This window comes from Rattus norvegicus, chromosome 12 (genome assembly GCF_036323735.1).
Source record: "Rattus norvegicus strain BN/NHsdMcwi chromosome 12, GRCr8, whole genome shotgun sequence".
Taxonomy (NCBI): domain Eukaryota; kingdom Metazoa; phylum Chordata; class Mammalia; order Rodentia; family Muridae; genus Rattus; species Rattus norvegicus.
The window spans coordinates 45,109,562-45,121,749 of record NC_086030.1 but is presented as its reverse complement, the minus strand read 5'-3'; the positions used below and the strand labels follow the sequence as shown (position 1 = coordinate 45,121,749).

At 49.2% G+C, this 12,188-nt stretch overlaps 1 protein-coding gene across 1 annotated transcript in view; it reads left to right on the top strand.

The window, feature by feature from the left end:
• The window catches only part of Taok3 (TAO kinase 3), a 161,260-nt gene that overhangs the window by 12,690 nt on the left and 136,382 nt on the right, over nt 1-12,188 (top strand).

Here is a 12,188-nt window from a genome sequence, read left to right as displayed (position 1 = left end):
GTGGAGGGGCTGGGGAGTGCTGGGGGTACTGGAAACTCGTTTTAGAACATTCCTTCCCCGTCAAAATGCAAAGCCCCGTAAAGTGCTCTTGAGGCTCCGGGGTCTGACCAGGAAGTGCTGCTCAAGTCTCACTCGAGTCTCTGTTAAGAACTTCCTTTCTCAGGGTTGAGGCGCTTGACAGCCTAGCGGTGTCCTTGTCACTGAAGCCGATCTATCTTTCCTGTGAGCCAGAGGCAGTCTTTCAAAGAGACTCTCCTCTCAGGCTTACTGGCTGCTGGGGCGAGATTAAATTTTAAGTCTCTTGCCTGTCGGCTTGGACATTGTAGGGCCTTGTTCAGAAGGTCCACTGTAAGTGAGCCTATGTGGTTTTTAAATTTTACCTTGAACATCCCGTTATAAAACAACTCATGCTGACACACCCTTTACACACGGGAGCCATTTAAACTTCCCGAATTTCACGTGAGCACCCAGGATCTTCATTCAACGTCCAGCCGAGAGGCATCTAGCTTCGCACCGTCAGACCCACAGGCTATGCTTAATTTGTGGTTTGATATAGCTGAGCTTCTGTGTCAGTTTTTGAAAACTTAGAATTTTTCCGTTTTCCCTCTTCCTTCTGGATGAGTAAGGACAAGGCCAGGCTGCCAACAGAGTGTCCTAATCTTGGCAGGAGAGCCCTCCAAGGAAACGTTATAAATGTGCTAATGGCCACCCTCTTAAAGGTGGGTCAGCTCACCTTAACGGAAGCCCGGACGGTAAAGCAGCATATCCAGGCTAAACTACACAAAACGGCCCAGGGAGTGTCCTTCCCAGACCTTAACAGTATCACTTCCTGTATCCCTTATTTCAAAGAGTGGGAAAATAGGGTCAAAGAGAAGCCCTTCTCACTTGTAAGTCCAATACTAGAGATACAAAGATTAAAGGGCTTGGCCACTGTTACTTTGTTTTGCTGGTTGTTTTGAAATCCTTTTAGTTACGAGGATTAGTTACTTACTAAAGGAGAAGAAAAAATACCTTAGCCACGAGGTCATTCATTTCCGGGACAACTCTAGTCCATAAAATAAAGTCAGATGACTCGAGCAAGGAGATAACTTTTTTATTTATCTACTTTACATCCTGCTCACTGGCCTGCCTCCCGGTCACCCCCTCCCACTATTCTTCTCCCTCCTCTTCAACTCTGAGAGGGTGAAACCCACCCCCACCCCGGTATCCCCCTCTTGGCACCACCAACCCTTTGTGAGGCTAGGCGCATGGACTCAGCCCAGCTAGAAGATCATATCCCACAGACAGGCAACAGCTTTGGGATAGCCACCCCCACCCCCACCCCTACCTCACTCCCCTCCAGTTATTTGGGACCCACATCAAGACCAAGTTGCACATCTGCTGCATATGCAGGAGTGGGGGTAGGTCCATCCCATGTATGCATTTTGGTTGGTGGTTGAGTCCCTGAAAGCCCCAAGAGTTCAGGGAGGGAGGTAACCTTTAACTGACAGCCTGTTACTTTGTATATGAAAGTTTGTCTGAGTGGTTCCCTTTTATCAACTCCACCAGACCGCAGGAGCAAGGACTGAGGGAATTGTGTGGGCTGACATGCAGCCCTGGACAAACTCAGGCGTATACCATGTCTGATGTGTGAGCCCATTGTTGTCATGCTGCGCAGGAGGTAGCAGGAGGTAGCGATCCTTCAAGATGTGTGAGGTGGATGCTGCTCAGGGCAGGGGGGACGGTCTGACTAAAGAAAAGAGGAAATGAAAACGTTCAGATAACCTTTGAAATATGATGCCAAAGTGTGTGTGTGTATGTGTGTGTGTGTGTGTGTGTGTGTGTGTGTGTGTGTGTGTGTGTGAGAGAGAGAGAGAGAGAGAGAGAGAGAGAGAGAGAGAGAGAGAGACTGAATGGCAGCCTCTCAGAGAGCCTCCAGAATGGGCTGAATGTAGATTTCAGTCCAGAAGTGTCCTGGTCAGAGCTGGGAGTGGGGAGAGGAAGTGGGCGGGGCCTCGCCCAACAGACAGATGCCTGCAGATCTTAATTGAGTCAGAGAAGGTGGAAGTCACTGGCCGCATCCCATCCATCTGTGCCTGTTGATTTAACCAGCAGTGGCAGTTTGTGGGTGCCACCCAGATGACAAGGCTCGCTCTCCCGAGTAAGTTGACACCCCACGTGCTGACCCCTCTCTCCCTGCCTGTGCCTACCCCTCTCTCTGGTTTCCCGCTGTCTTAGCCCTTATCTCTGGCCAGCAAAGATCACATGGACCCTTTCACTAGCAGAGGGGTGGGGACAGCTTCACAGTGAGATGCTATATTTCCTGTTTTAAATGATTACAGAGTTAGTTTTCCAGAACACATCTGTGCATCAGGACAATCACTCGAAATGTTAAATCAAAACAAGCAAACAAACACAATCCCGAAGGGGTCTGAAGTTGTAGGTGGTTCTGGTTCAGCCCTGGTGGCGACATAGAAAGGAAGCTTCCCAGAGGAAGCGTGACATCTGGGCCCAGGTACTTAAAAAAATGCAAAGGCAAGCTATTTTATTAGGGGTGTCTTAGGAAAGTATGTCTGTGCGTATATGTATACACACATATATTACACACATATGTATGCATAAGATACATATGTATATATATAATCCAGACACACACACACACACCCCTGCTATCCTCCCAGAAGCACGTGCCTCAAACTGGAAAGTAGGCAGTGCTCAGAGTACCTGCCTCCCACGATCCATGAAGGAATTAAATGAGATAATGTCTGCAGAGCCCAAAGGGAAGAGCTCGTGACTGACATCTGGCAGCCATGTTTACACAGGCACCATTTACAACTTTACCAGAAAAGGAGTGTGTGTGTGTGTGTGTGTGTGTGTGTGTGTGTGTGTGTGCGCGCGCGCGCGCGCATGCCCGTGCGTGCGTGTAATATTATATCTGTATTTTGCACCAAGAAGTCTCTTTCAACGCCGAGCTGCACTCGCCCACAGGTTGTCCAGTCACCGGAAGGTCTCAGGAAACACTCTCTAAAGCGTGCTAGTGCCGTCGGCCTGCCCTCGTCAGTCCTCCACAGGCTGATAGCGTCTGTCTTTTCCTGGGTACCCTCTGACTGTGATATGTGTGTTCTGCCAAGTGCTGCCAGTAAGTCCCCAACTCCAGCACCGTCCCACCCACCTTGTGCAACAGTTCAGCGAGTCAGGGAACCTGTCACTGCTGTCTTGGCTCTTAGCAGCTGTCCCACTCTGACCACTGTGGCTCCTGGTCAGCCCCCCTGCACTACTCTTGGTTTTAGTCACCCATTTTTGGGCTTGGCACTGGAGGTCTCTCACCCTGTCTGTCACCTCATATACCTGCTAGCTGCCCCCAACCCCCACCCTGAGCCTCAGTGTCTCAGACTGAAAAAGGACACGGACGTGGAGATTGGACCTGCTGGTCTTATCCATGTTCTCTCATGCTCCGTACTACCCTGGCCTAGCAGGTGGGAGGAAGCTGGGGAGGCTGCAGAATTGGCTGTAGATTTAGTAATTACTAGTCAGACAGTTATTCAGTCCAACAAACTCAATGTTAGCCTCATTTCTCTCTTTGTCCCCCCACTGAAAATTTCCTCTCCATTTGGTAGAACCCAGAGGAACTCAGGAGAGCCACAGAGCAAACAAAGTATGGGTTTATTTTCAAATTATTTAGGTGCTCATGTGTGTGCATGTGTGCACATGCGAATGAGGGCGGACTCATCTTGTGTGCATGTGTTGGGGCCCAAGGTTAAGGAAAAGTGTCTTCCTCTATCTGCCTCACCCAGTAGGGGTTACAGACACATCACCATGCCTGGCTTTCACATGGGTATCAGGGATCCACCTGTCGTCCACATGCTGAGCTAGCCTAGTCCACATGCTGAGCTAGCCTAGTCCACATGCTGAGCTAGCCTAGTCCACATGCTGAGCTAGCCTAGTCCACATGCTGAGCTAGCCTAGTCCACATGCTGAGCTAGCCTAGTCCACATACTGAGCTAGCCTAGTCCACAGGCTGAGCTACTTCTCCAGCCAGAGGTTTCTTTGATTTGTTTTTACCTTATTTTCTCTATACAGTGTGTGTGCTGCTGTCTCCTCCTGCGTGCCCCATCAGGTTGAGACTGTATTTCAGCACTTTAGGTCAGCAGGGGAAAAAAGTCTTGGGTTTTTCTTTAGCAGAACCAAAAGGTAAAGAAGGTATTTTTTATTTTGGTTTTGGTTTTGGTTTTGGTGTCTTACTGTCTATCCCCAGGGATGGCTGTCCTCTAAGGAGTCAGTGAACTTAGAGGAGACGAAGACAGGATGAGCAGATTTCTCCTGGGATGGCGTCTAAGCAGGCGTGAAATAGGGAGACCCCGAGACTAGGTTGGCGAAACCAAGAAGCTACGTACAGCCTGTTGAGGGCTATGTAACCATTGTGGACATAGTCCTGACACTTGAAAGTCTGCAGCTCTGTCTGTAGCACAACCCCCTTGTCGCCTGCTTTTGGATTCTTCTGTGTCTTCCTTGTATCTGGAAGCCCCTACTTAGACTTTCTCAACTCTACTGTAGGAATACGCCTTTCCCCTTGTCCTGTCCCTGACTCAGACCCCCGTGGCTTCTTCATTCATGGGTCATCACAACTGTCTCTCTCCATCCTGGTCTCCCACCCTACCCCACCCCTGCCAGCTCATCCCCAACCACCTTCTTGTTCCTTTGCCTTTCGTTGTTATTTGAAACAGTTTCACCACATGTGGGCCAACACTCCATCTTCCCCACTGGGTCTCTCCAGCGCCAGGGTTGGAAGCACCTACCATCATGTCCTGGTGCACAGCCTTCTTCAAATGCCACTTCCAGCTCGGAGCTCGGCACGCTGAGCCTTTGAGGTTCCCACTTTCCACTGTGAGGTTCCCCACGCCCTTTCTAATCTCTCCCCAGAGTATTTATCCAGCCTCACTTCCTCTATTCTCGAGCAGGCGGGCGGGCAGGAGGTCCCTGCAGCTCCTCTGTAGTCAGTTAGATGCTCCAGGCTGCTCACCAGGGCTTGTCACTTCACCAGAGAGTGTGCTACCCCTCAGACTTTACCTTCTCTTCAAGGCCCAGTGTCAGGCTCACTTCCTGTTTGACTTCTCCCCTGGCCTGTTTCTGCTGTCTCTTTTGCTGAGCCAGGGTTTCATGTGGCTCAACCTGACGGCTGTCTGTGTCATCAAAGCTGACTTTGAACTCCCAATCCTCCTGCGTCTCCCTCCTAAGTACTAGGATCTCCTGCAAGTTCTCACTACTTAGTCTTGGCCAGCCTGGAACTCCGTACACAGACCAGGCTGTCTCTGAACTCCCAGAGGTCTGCCTGCCTCTGCCTCCTGATCTGGGAGTTTAAAGGTGTACATCACCCCCAGGCTTGGCTTCCAGGTGGTTTTGAATTTATCAAACCAAAGAACAAAACTGGGTGTGCCCATGTCACTCACTCCCATAGCCTCTGGCGCCGGGCAGTCACTAACTTTCTGTCTGATTCTGGACCTTTCATTATGTGTGGGATCGGACCACGTGCAGCTGTGTAAGTGTGTGAGAGTCCTTCGCTTCGCATGATGTTTTCCAGATACACCCATGTTGTAACATGTGTTACCTGGGCCAATACTTCATTCCCTTTTAAGACCAGCAGCGTCCTAGTGTGCAGGTGACGTCGCCCCCTGTATATTTATTAGTTGATGGGCATTTGAGATGTTTCCATTGGTGATTGTAACATGGGTGTGAGCATCAACATACGCATTGGTGTGTGTGTGTGTGTGTGTACGTATGTGTGTGTATGTGTGCATGCGCGCGCGTGTGAATATGTGTGTGCATGTGTATGAATGTGTGTACATGTTTGTGTGTATATGTGTATGAGTGTATGTGCACATGAATGTGTGTGCATGTTTGTGTGAGAATGTGTGTTTTTGTTTGTGTATGTATGGGTATGAGTGTGTATGTGTGTGTATGTGTATGAGCGTGTATGTTTGTGTTTGTATATGAATGTGTATGTATGAATATGTGTATACATGTTTGTGTATGTGTATGAATGTGTGTACATGTGTCTACATGTGTGTGTATGTGTGAGTGTGTGTGTGTGTGTGTGTGTGTGCGTGTGTGTGCACAGAGAGACCAAATGAAGGCATGGATTTCCCTGGCATTAGAGTTACAACTGAGAGCACTGGAATTCAGGAGAGCATGAAGCACTCTTTATGGCTAGGGCTGTCTGTCTGGCCCCCGTGTATACATTTTCATATGAGCATTTGTTTTCAGTGCTTTAGGGGTATGAACCTAGGCGTGGGATTGCTCATAATTATTTTTGTAAAGTAAACTCTTTAAAAGTCATCTCTCTTCATCATTCCACACCCATACACAAAATATCGCTCACTTAGTTAGTTGGTCTCCTGGATCTTTCATCAGAAACAAGAAAGGCACAAAACTTCACCTGGAGTCGCAGACAGATGGTCTTTAATTCTGAACGAATGGTCCCCGTTGCCTGTCACCATGAGGACACTACGCAGAAGGCATGACCAAGCGTCGTGTGGCTGGTCACAGTTAATGATGTTGAAGAGTGCCTGTGTCATTCAAGGGGTGTAGATGCCATCAGGAAGTTGTCAGGGTGCTTCTCTACACACAGGGAGAGCGACTTGGCACGGCGGCGGGGGAATCTGAACAAAGTCCCAAAGGCTGGGCAGCTTTTCATCAGGCGTGGCAGGACATGATCAATGCATGTTCAGCCGGAGTTCAGAGGGGGCGAACAAAGCCGGGGACTGAGGGACAGTGGGAAATCAAAGGCCTTTTGACTCACATAGTAAGAAGTGTGAACTTTGAACCAGAGATAGTGGGGAGCCATTTAAGCCATTTGAATAGGAGAGACCAATGCAATCCAAGCCTTTGAAGGAGCACTCCCCAGCTGGCTTGTGGAGTGACTTCAAGGAGGAAAGATTGGGAATGAGAATTGGACTTGGGTTCTGGAGCGAGGACAGCCTCACTAGAAAAGAAGAAAAGCAGCCTGGGAGACAGAGCAAGAATAAGGGAGTGCGGAGAGAAGGGAAGTTGCTCGGCACACACTCCTGTGTGGAAGGATGGGGCGGGCAGCCTCCTCACAGACCATAGGGCCCCAGGGAGGAAGCAACCAGAGCCTGAGAGGAGGGCCTGCCCAGAGGGTTCCAGAAGATGAGACCCGAAGAGAATCCTCCTAGATGGGGAGGAGGTGGGAGCTAAGTGTTCCTGTCAGGGAAGGCCCCTCCCTCTGCAGTGGTGCATTAACCTGAGGTAGGCCAAGCAGAAGAAGACTAGGTAGACAGTGGTGGAAGACAGTGGGAGGGGTGGACCAATTCGATGAGCAGGTCACAGGGTAAAGGATTCGCAGGCCATTTGTGGCCTGGCCTGTAGTCTCCAGGGGTGTGGACTAATTAGGAGCAGTTAGAATGAACAAACTTCTTGAGGCCCATGGAGAGAGAATGAGCTGGCCCCGTCCTCTGAACTGGTCCCCTCCTAGGGACATAGGACACAGAGCGTCCCTTATTCTTCCAAATGTGTTTTCTTCCCCAAAGCCCGGCTAGGCAGTGCCACTGTACAAGCAGTCAGTGAGGCGACAGCAGTCTGTGCTTCTTGTCACTGACCAGGCTAGGTATTTTGAACACTCGTAATAGTGTGAAGTCAACTGTAGTTACCCTCTTTAAAAATTTAGTTCCTGAACCCTCAGCTTCACATTTTTTTTTAAAGTCTTTTTTTTTTTTTTTTCCAGAGCTGGGGACCAAACCCAAGGCCTTGCGCTTGCTAGGCAAGCGCTCTACCGCTGAGCTAAATCCCCAACCCCAGCTTCACATTTTTATACCCATGTTTTGCTTCCCTTAAAAGGTGTCCCGGGATGATAATATTTCATATTCTCTGTAGGTCGCGTGAGTGGAGTTAAGGGCAGGTGCCCTTTAATTCTGAATGACTACAGTGGGCATCAACAGAAGGACTTTTTGAGGGGAGCAATTGGGATTCAACAGTGATAACACTCATATCTGTCCCCAGAGTAATGGTGACCGGATGTCACTTAGAACTGTAAGGTCTCTGTGTTTCAGATGTTAAACAAGCAGTTCCTTATCAGCCTTGTATTGGGGGTTCCTGCCAAGAAGGCCAGATATGGAAGCTGAACCTCCTTTTCCTCTTTCCAGAAAAACGGCAGCAGTCTCTGACCCAAAGTAGTTCTCATACATTGTTCTTTAAAGACAGGGTCTCACTGTACATTTAGTCCTGGCTAGCCCAAAACTGGGAATGTAGGAACCAGGGTGGCCGATGTCGTGTAGCTTTCTAACCTTAGTGTAAATCAACAGACGCACCTCTTCTTGTCATAAAGCGTGTCTTCCCTCTCGTTCCCAGCCTGCACTGCCGCACAGATAATCAAATTCTTTTTTTTTTTAAGTCTTTATTGTTGTAAATGTTGAAAAGAGCTCTTTAGGGTCTCTCTGTCTGTCCCTCCCCTTCCTTCTCTCCCCCTTTCTCTTCCCCTCTCACCTCCACCACAACACACACACACACACACACACACATACTCCGAACATACATATACCACATACACACATATACACCAAGCACCACTACCACCAGTAATTGTATGTGCAAGAAGATTCCACAGCAGTTAAAGCCCCCAGAGCTTGATTTCCAGAAATACGGGCTCTTTGTCTTTTCCTCAAGACAGACTGGGAGAGCAGCGGTATTACACTGTGTCCTGAGAGGGACTCACTCACGTCCTGGCTGTGCCGTCCCCCTTGTGTGTCCTCCACCCACCAGAACACAAGCCAGAGTCTGACGGTTCCTTCAAGCTTCTAGCATTTGAGAGGGTGCGGCCCTATCTCCTTGGACACATGGCTTTTTTTCTCAGCCCTCATCTGGCCCAGACAAGCTCCTACCGCATCGCTCCCCAAACCCTATCACCACCCTTCCTTCCTCATACCCCTGCCTGCTCCATTTTTATTCTAGTCTTGTGTTCAGAGCTCTGCTGTAACCTCTAGTGTTTGACAAAGGAGTACTGTCCAAAAGAGCCAGTTCCTAGTTAGTAACTATGTCTTACCTATGGGCTATACACAGTTTCTTTAATCTAAAAAAAATATATATATATATATATATAATGTATATAATATATACACACATAATTATATATAATATATGTAATTATTAAATATATATAATTATGTGTGTATATATTTGTATATGTATATTATATGCATCATATATACGTATGTATGTATAGTGTCAAGAGGAGGTCAGAAAGGGCCTCAGATCCCTTTGAACTGGAGTCACAGATGGTTGTGATGTACAGTGTGGGTGCTAGGACCTGAGCCTAGGTCCTCCAACAGAGCAGCCGGCGCTCATAAGCACTGGCCGTCACTCCAGCCCAGCAGCCGTCAGCCTGCGAGTCATCATATCAGACATTTACATCACAGCTCATAACAGTAGCAAAATCACAGTTATGAAGTAGCCGTGAAATAACTCTAGGGTTGGGGTTCACCGCCGCAGGAGGGACTGTACTGAGGGGTCAGGCGGGAACCACTGCTCTGCAGCCCCTTATTTATCTGTTCTTCTCTCACAAATACTGCTGTTCCCTGAGAGGCAGGTGAGGGTGGCGGGTGGGTTAGAATGTGGCACTCAGGTCAGCTTTGTGCTCTCCCACAAGAATATGACAAATCAGGTCTGTCACCACTGCACAGGAACCTGCTGGGTCCCACTTGCCCTACATCACCACCCGAACAGCCAAGAGCTTGCAGGTTGTAATAAGTCAAGGGGAGAGTGTGGTGGGAACTGGACAGTGGGCAGTGAGTGCAGGGGACGCTGGGAGAAGATGAGGGACATCACTACACAATAAAGATGAACTGGGGCCAGGCCACGCGTTTGTTTTGATTTTCAAATCAAACTAATTGCACAGTGGTTTCAGGCAGTGACACCCTCATACCTTAGTCACGTGCACATGGACTGTGCATGTACCAAATAACAAATGCGGTAATGGTAAGGCTTTCTTAGCATTAAATATTTATTTATGGGGTCTGGAAGGGTGCAAGTGTTATGGAGGTTCTGGGTCAGTTTTTACCATCCACCTTACCGTGCGTTCTGGGGATATAATTCCATTCGTCTGGCTTGGCAGTGGGCATCTTTACCCAAACCATCTAGCCAGCCCCTCAGTCAGTGCTGGAATAGGACCCTGGGCATCCTCTGAAGACCACGGCCAGTCTGAACCAGTCTGAACCGCTGAGCTGTCTCCCCAGCTATTCTTCTTAGCATTTTAATGGCTTCTCTTGACACAAAGTCTACCTTTAAACATATTTTTAAGATCTTGAACCTTTAAAGAACATGTACACTCTCGATGCCATCAAGTGGTTTTATGCATGGGGTCCCAGTACTTAGGAGCTAGAGGCAAGAGGATCACAAGTTCCAGACCAGCCAGGGCTGCACGGTGAACCTAACCCCTTCCCCCTAAACAACAGGATAAAATGTGCATGGTGTTGTAGCAGTCCTCCTGAAGTCACTCCTCCCACTCTGGCAGTTTACTACAAGTCTGACCATGTTATCTCCTCTGGGCATGCTCCATTGTAGAGTCTGACCCGCTCTGAGGAGCTTGTGTCATTTACTCTAGAGCAGGGGTTCTCACCTGTGGGGCGCGACCCGTTTGGAGCTCTGCGTATCAGCTGTCCTGCATATCAAATATCACGATCTATATCTATATTACAATGTATAACAGTAGCAAGATTACAGTTATAAAGTAGCAACAGAGACAGTTCTGTGGCTGGGGTCACCATGAGGGAAGGTGTTAGGAAGGTGGAGGGCCACTCCAATGTCTTAATGCCCCCGACCCCAACCCCGGTCAGGCCATTGCATCCTTTACCTCTTAGGCTGAGTCACATCCCAGTGTGTGTGTGTGTGTGTGTGTGTGTGTGTGTGTGTGTGTGTGTGTGTGTGTGTGTGCTTATTTCAATATGTTTACCCACTAACCTATTGGATGGTTAGGCCTTTTTATATAAACCTCAGGTGTAAATGCTAATGTCTGCTCTCTGGTGATGATGGTGGTGATGGTAATGGTGCTGCTGCTGCTGGTGTTGGTAATGGTTGATGATGGTGATGATGGTGGTGCTGATGGTGGTGATGGTGGTGGTGGTGGTGGTGATGGTGAATGATGGTGCTGATGGTGATGATGGTGATGGTAGTGGAGGTGATGATGGTGATGGTGGTGCTGATGGTGATGGTGCTGATGGTGGAGATGGTGGTGATGATGGTGATGATGGTGGTGATGGTGATGGTGATGATGGTGGTGCTGATGGTGGTGATGGTGATGGTGGTGGTGATGGTGGTGGTGGTGGTGATGGTGGTGGTGATGGTGATGGTGGTGGTGGTGATGGTGATGGTGCTGATGGTGGTGCTGATGGTGAAGATGGTGGTGGTGGTGGTGGTGGTGGTGGTGGTGGTGGTGGTGGTGGTGGTGATTCATGATTAGGAGGAGTAGGTTGTCACCATCCTGGACATTGTGGTGTCATGGTAGCAGCCATTGGTCCTGCTTAACTCCACTTTACCAGGCATTTACCCTTTAGCCAGGGATCTGCCTGCATTTGCGGACAGTGACTTCAAGGACAGTTTGGTTTCTGAGTCTTCTCTTCAGTGTTGTTGGTTGGCTTCATCCTTCTGGCTCCGTTTCAGCCCCACTGGATCCCTATTGGTGCTGTCAACAGACAGCAGTCCTAGGTCCTCTCTCTGGTCCTCTCGGCATCCTGTCCTCACCAGGCAGAGGGCGGAAGATGCTGACTCTGAGTACTAAGAGCATCTCCTCTCCCCCTCTTAGGACGAACCTGCCCACACTACCTTCTCCTGTGAGCACAGGATTGGCCGCAGGAGGGAAAAGGCGGCCCTCTGAGCCTCCAGGAGATGCCCGGCCTCTGTCTTGCTGAGTGAATGGCCAGAAATCACCAGTCCGAGGTGGTTCTTTGCAACTTGTTTGGAGGATAGAGGTCATTAGTGACCCAGCATCCCAGGAGTCGATGGAAAGACACCTGCTATCACCTGGTGTGGGGCAGGAGTGTGTCAGCTGGCCCAGACTCCATTGTTCCCACCTTCTCCATGGGGACATGGGTCACCTGCTTTTGTCTTTCTGACTCCTTCAACCTTGACCCAGAAGCAGACTTGGCTCTCTGTCGCTTGGTGGTTCAGGGATGCAGGTCTTTCTTGTCCCTAGACTGGTACAGAAT